Source organism: Lepidochelys kempii, chromosome 6, assembly GCF_965140285.1.
Source record: "Lepidochelys kempii isolate rLepKem1 chromosome 6, rLepKem1.hap1, whole genome shotgun sequence".
Taxonomy (NCBI): Eukaryota; Metazoa; Chordata; order Testudines; family Cheloniidae; genus Lepidochelys; species Lepidochelys kempii.
In genome coordinates this window covers 9,161,890-9,167,889 of record NC_136385.1, presented here as the reverse complement: position 1 = coordinate 9,167,889, position 6,000 = coordinate 9,161,890, and the positions used below count along the sequence as shown (strand labels likewise).

Here is a 6,000-nt window from a genome sequence, read left to right as displayed (position 1 = left end):
ATGACCAGCAGGAGGCGCTATGCCGGTGAGCCTTCGCCTTGCTACAGGCACATAATAATGTCTCTGAAAAACTGCCAACTCTTGAACTGTTTTTCCCTTTAGACTTGCTACCCAGGGATCTTACCTACCAACTCCCTGAATTTTCTTAAGTCAGCCTTCTTGAAAGGCAGCACCTTGCACAGACACATTGAATGTTGCCTGACATTATCAAGCTCTTTTTGAAATTCCTCACAATCCACCCAAACAAAAGAATTCGGTGGCCCGGGCAAGTTTTCCTATCTCAAGTTTTTAGTCCATTATTCCAGGTCAATAATAAACACACAGAACACGACCAATCCTAGTGTTGCCACTCAGGGCCTCCCACTCTCCAGGTGATCATTAATTCCCACCTCTCCCCATCCAATTCTTACACCTCACATATGGGCTCTGTCTCTCCGCTGCTCCCAGCACTGGGCTCTTCTCCCCTTCTGCTGCTGCACTGAGGCTCTCCGGCCTCCCTCCTTGGGGCGGCTCAGGTCTCCCTTCCCACAGCTCGGCCTGGGGGTGATGGGGCAACAGGTCTCCTGGGGCAGGGACGCTGCAGGGGCTAGGGTGACCAGATGTCCCAATATTCAGGGCTTTTTCTTCTATAGGTGCCTATTACCCCCCACACACACTCTGTCCCGATTTTTCAAACTTGCTATCTGGGCACCCTAGCAGGGGCTGGGGCTGCAGTGCAAGCAGCCCCATCGTGCGAGTTCCCCACCCCAGGGCAGAGGGGCCCAGCTGGGCTGATTTGGGGGGAGGGGGGGCAGGGGGAAGCAGCAACAGTTCCTGTAATCTGACCTTTCCCACACCCTCCCCCCACAAATCTCCCCATGGGTCTTCTACTAACCCCCCCAAATCCTCTCTGCTCCCCTGAATCCGCCTCCTGACACCCTGCCTCGCCCTGCACCTCCTGCCCTTCAATCACCCCCAAAAAGCCTTTTCCCCCTCCTGCCCCTCATGCCCCCTGAACTGCCACCTGCCGCCTCCTGCTTCCATCTCCTTCGCTTGCCCTTTGGACGGCACCCGCCCCATTCTGCTCCCTGCCCTGAAGCAAACAATCCCCCGCCCTTTGGCTTGATAACACCCCTCCCCTGCTCCAACCTCTGTGCCCCCAGCCCCAAACCGCATGGGGCTGGGAGGAGGAGAAAGTCCTTGCCTGCTAATAAAGCCAGTTTGTGCCCCACAGCCCTGCCTTGGGGAGGGAGGGGATCAGCCTGAACTTCTCCCCCTCCCCAACACTGACCCCTGTAAACTGCCCCTGAACTTCCCCCTCCTCAACAATCCCCTCAACTCTGCCCCCCAAATCTACCCCGTGCCTGGACTCTGCCCCTCCCCCATTCTGGCCCCCTCCTCAGTCCCCCTAATGAGCCCTGTATGAACCCCCAACCCCCTCTGCTCCCCTGAACCCACCTCCTGACCCCTGCAGCCCCTCCTGTACCTCAGCCCCCCTGAACTGCCCCCTCCCTTCCCTAGTGACCCCCAGCTCCACAGGGTGACTCTGCTGTGTCGGTTTAACTGTCACCCCAGGACATGCCAAGCTCCCCTCCCCCCTTACAGCCACCTGGGCCCTCATTAGCCTCGGGGGTGGGAGCTAATTTGCACAGAGGATAATGGAGCAGCCAATCAGGGGCTGGCCTGGGTGCCGGGGGGGCTATAAAGGGCTCCTCAGTTCTTCCAGACCCCTGGGCAGGGCTGTGGCTGTGCTGGGAGCCCGGGCTGCAGGGTCAGGGAGGGGTCTGGGCCCAGCCCCAGAGCCGGCAGGGGAAGCGGGAGGCTCTGGTGCTGCGCAGGGTGGGGCAAGAGCTGGGTACAAGAGGCCCCAGTCACTGCAGCTCCCCCTCTGTGGGGCTCCAGGGGAGAGGTCTGGAGCATTTGTCACACGCTTGGGATCCCCCCTGTAAGGGAGGACAAACTGGGCTTCATTCATACCCCAGTCTCAGTCATAATGCTGGGGTAACAGCGGGGGCCCCTTTCATAAAACACCTCATTATTTTTAGCTCTTTGTTTCATGGGTTGCAAGCCTCCCACATTTTCATTCAGTGAAAGAGAGCCGTCCCCTCCTGCTGCCATTGACCCCCGTCTCTCTGACTGCTACCGACACGGCCTGGCCTGGGAATGTGAAGGAACGTCTCCGAACTGAGAGAAGACACGCTCAGAAACATACAGTCCTCTGTTTTGGAGAGCGAGAGGCTGGAGAGACACAGACACACCCTCAGTTCACTGATCTTTCATGTTAATAACAGTTTGAAGAACATCCATCCAGTCTAGAAGAAAGGTTTGCACTCTCCGAGCAGCTCAGCACAGGGGATGGGGGCGCTGGGGCAGTAAAAAGGCTCCAGGGAGCCCTGAACCTCGGTGGCTCCTGCTGGGGTGCCCAGGCACAACGGGCCACAGCTCGGTAACTGCTGGGGTGGGAGAGGCTGTAACAGCACTGAGGGAAGCTGAATGCAGGGGGATTTCTAGTTAAAAGGGAAGTTAGAGTTATTACAGTAAATGTGTAGGGAGAAAGAAAAGGAGGACTTGTGGCACCTTAGAGACTAACCAATTTATTTGAGCATCAGCTTTCCTGAGCTACAGCTCACTTCATCGGATGCATACCGTGGAAACTGCAGCAGACTTTATATACACACAGAGATCATGAAACAATACCTCCTCCCACCCCACTGTCCTGCTGGAAATAGCTTATCTAAAGTGATCATCAAGTTGGGCCATTTCCAGCACAAATCCAGGTTTTCTCACCCTCCACCCCCCCACACAAACTCACTCTCCTGCTGGTAATAGCCCATCCAAAGTGACAACTCTCTTCACAATGTGCATGATAATCAAGGTGGGCCATTTTCTGCACAAATCCAGGTTCTCTCATCCCCTCACCCCCCTCCAAAAACCACACACACAAACTCACTCTCCTGCTGGCAATAGCTCATCCAAACTGACCGCTCTCCAAGTTTAAATCCAAGTTAAACCAGAACGTCGGGGGGGTGGGCAGGAAAAAACAAGGGGAAATAGGCTACCTTCCATAATGACGTAGCCACTCCCAGTCTCTCTTTATTGTTGTGACACCCCCCCCCCTCCAACAGGGCCACAGACCCCCCAGTTGAGAACCACTGTGGTAGAATAGATCCCTGTCAGCTGAAAGATCTGAGGCTTTGTCTTCACTGCAGAGTTAACCTGAGTTTTCTACACTCAGTTACTGGGCTTGAGTCAGCCTCTCTCACATGAGAAGAGCCGCACTGTGAATAAACAAAGGTCCTGCTGTTTCCAGACTGGCACTGCACTCACTCAGGTGGGGCACTGAGACTTTTAGGAGCTCATCCCAAGGCTCTTTGCCCAGCAGTGAGCTGAGCCACTGTATGGATTCTTTCCCAGTGGATGGTGGGAGAACTTGTCTGTCCTTTCTTGGGACACAGGGGGAAGAATGGGAAGGCAATGGAGAATTAGAAGCACTCAAGTGCAGCTAGCATGCATCCATACTACAGAAAGATCATGTTAGCTGGTGAGTTGTGCTAACTTAGGCTTTAGCCTGTGCCCCGAGGGGCCAGCTCACTTGAGTTATTAGCAGCACATCTTAAGGGTTTTTCTGTGTGGACAGGAGTCGAGTTAGGGCAATGCATAAGGTGTAGCTCGAGTTAACTCGGCATCTCCTTTTGAATCTGAGCGATATTATCTGCAGAATACAATGAAAATAGTTCACTCTCACAAGCCCCATTCACACCTGGCAGTGCCAATCTCTTCTAACCATGTTCACTGCCACTACAGAACAAAGGGCGATAAGAGGACATTGTCTTGGGGAAGGTCTGTCTCCTCCGGCTCTCTGGTTTGTTGAAAGTCTAATTCCAACTCGGGATTTATGCCACCTTTCTCCCACAGCTTTGGGGCTCGCAGAGTCTGTGATTCCTGATTTAATACCTCCATCAAGATAAACAGAAGAGAAATAAGTTATTTAATGACTAATTCTCTTCAATCACATCCTGTTTTGTATGTGTTTGTTTTATTCAATACACTGCACCTGCCGCCAGGGCCGGCCCACAACATTTTGGCACCTCAGGCATTAGGGTGACCAGATGTCCCAACTTTATAGGGCCAGTGCCGACTTTTGGGTCTTTTTCTTATATGGGTTCCTATTACCCCCCTACCCCCTCTCCTGATTTTTCACATTTGCTGTCTGGTCACCCTATCAGGCGGGGAGCTCAAATGACACCCCCATGCCCCCTTGCTTGGGACAAAACTTTGAAAGGTCTCAATTCTGCCTTCTTTCTGTTCTACTCCGCCCGTGGTACTGCTCTGCTACCTACCCCAATAAAGGAGAACTAACAACTTTAAATGTCTTGTTCAAAAATTGTCAGTACACTTTACTATGCAGACAAGAAAAGTTACATTTGCTGTTCAGGCATTTGAAAGTTAACACTGGCATTTTGATGTTTGAATAATCAAAGTGGTGCTTCCGTGCCTTCTTAGTTGCAGAGATTTGAACTGCTTCTGCTTCCTGAAGGTCCACAGTCTGGGCCAACTCATACTCTATTGAGATGGTTGCAAGGCCGACTAGCCTCTCCTGGGTCATTGTGGAGCGTAGATGTGATTTTACTAATTTCAGCTTGGAGAAGCTGTGTTCTCCACTGGCAGCTGTTACAGGAAGTGTTAGAAGTATGCACAGAGCCACAAAATAATTTGGAAAGATGGTGGTCATCTTATTTGTGCACGTATATTCCAGAACAGCCTTTGGAGTTGATCCTGTTGAATGTATCTGAAAAGGGCTTTCAGTTCATCACCTATATCACTTGCATCAATATCGCACATGTCGTCATGTGTCAACACGGTCTCTAGTGCCCTGCATTGCTGGTTTAGGTCTTCTTCAGGTACAGTGAGGAGTACAGTACAGTGAGGAGGGAACATCCTACAACATCCCAAATATGCTGCTGTGATCCTTGAGCTGCATGAAACGTTCTGCAACGGATTGTATCGCACAGTCTAGCACCCGGTTAAAGAATTCAGCTTTGAATTGTTGTTTGGGGTCTCTTATGAGATTCTCCCGTGCCTCATATACAAAATGTCGTCTTCTTTGGTGACTCTTGTATTCTTGAATGGGTGGGGAAATAGCTTCAGTGTGAAGCTGCTCTACCCATTTCTGCGCACTCTTCAGAACGTTTTGAAATCCCTCATCTGGCCGGAAGGAGTGTAGGTGGCTGCAGCGGCAGAGGAGCCAGCCACCAGAGCTGGAGACAGGGGAGGTTGAGGGGGAGTTCTGCTGGAGGAGAAGGACTGAGGTGAGAAGGGAAAGACAGACACAGAGGCAGCAGTGGTGGTGACCCAAGCGGTGGAGGACACAATGAAAAACTCATGTTTTCTTCCACACTATGGATAGAGACCTCTTTAATGTTTTTAATGAAGTAAATACTCATGGGAACTGTGCGCTCATGGGAGACTTTAACTTCCCAGATATAGACTGGAGGACAAGTGCTAGTAATAATAATAGGGCTCAGATTTTAATAGATGCGATAGCTGATGAATTCCTTCATCAAGTAGTTGCTGAACCAACAACTGGGGATGTCATTTTAGATTTGGTTTTGGTAAGTTGTGAGAACCTCCTAGAAGAAATGGTTGTAGGGGACACCCTTGGTTCCAGTGATCATGAGCCAATTCACCTTAACCTGAAGGGAAGGATAACAAAAAATAGATCTGTGAGTAGGGTTTTTGATTTCAAAAGGGCTAACTTTAAAAAAATGAAGGACATTAGTTAGGGAAGTGGATTGGACTGAAGAACTTATGGATCTAAAGGCAGAGGAGGCCTGGGATTCCTGCAAGTCAAAGTTGCAGAAGCTGTCAGAAGCCTGCATCCCAAGAAAGGGTAAAAAATTCATAGGCAGCACTTGTAGACCAAGCTGGATGAGCAAGCATCTCAGAGAGGTGATTAAGACAAAGCAGAAAGTATACAGGGCATGGAAGATGGGAGGGATCAGCAAGGAAAGCTACCTTATT

At 51.0% G+C, this 6,000-nt stretch overlaps 1 pseudogene; it reads left to right on the top strand.

Moving 5' to 3' along the window:
- Positions 1 to 6,000, top strand: part of LOC140912906 (up-regulator of cell proliferation pseudogene) — a 72,784-nt pseudogene continuing 66,784 nt past the window's right edge.